Below are 523 nucleotides of genomic sequence, written 5' to 3'. Positions count from 1 at the left end.
TCCTCCTCCTCCACCTCGCGCGCTCTCCTCCGTTTTGTGCCGTCGGGTCGCTCCGCTCCTCGCGCCTCCTCCCTGCCTACCCGTGCATCCCCGCAGCTTCACATCAGATCCGGTCGGGTCGGTACCAGCAGCGGGCTCCGGTGCACAGTCGGATGCGTTCCCCTCCTCCCGGTACCGATCAGGCCGTCACTGCTGCATCCTCCTCGGCTCTGCCTCTAGCGTCCGTCCGTCCTCCTCTTCCTCCTCTTCCTCCTCCTCCTCTGCTGCTGCTCTTACGGTACCGTGATCCCGCGCGGCATCACGTCACCGTTACTGCTGCCGTTACCGACGAGCCCACACAGCCCGGGTATTCCCCCCTCTGTTCGTCCCACCGCCGGTCCGGCCAGCGCACGCGCTGCTGCTCGGTGGGCTCAAACACGCAGGCGCACCGGAGACAGAGAGGCGCTGTGCACGAGGAGGGCTGCAGCATCTGCTGCACCGACGCACACGCACGCACACACACACACACACACACACACACACA

This window comes from Nematolebias whitei, chromosome 23 (assembly GCF_014905685.2).
Source record: "Nematolebias whitei isolate Nwh7 chromosome 23, NemWhi1, whole genome shotgun sequence".
NCBI lineage: Eukaryota > Metazoa > Chordata > Actinopteri > Cyprinodontiformes > Rivulidae > Nematolebias > Nematolebias whitei.
This window is presented reverse-complemented; position numbering follows the sequence as displayed.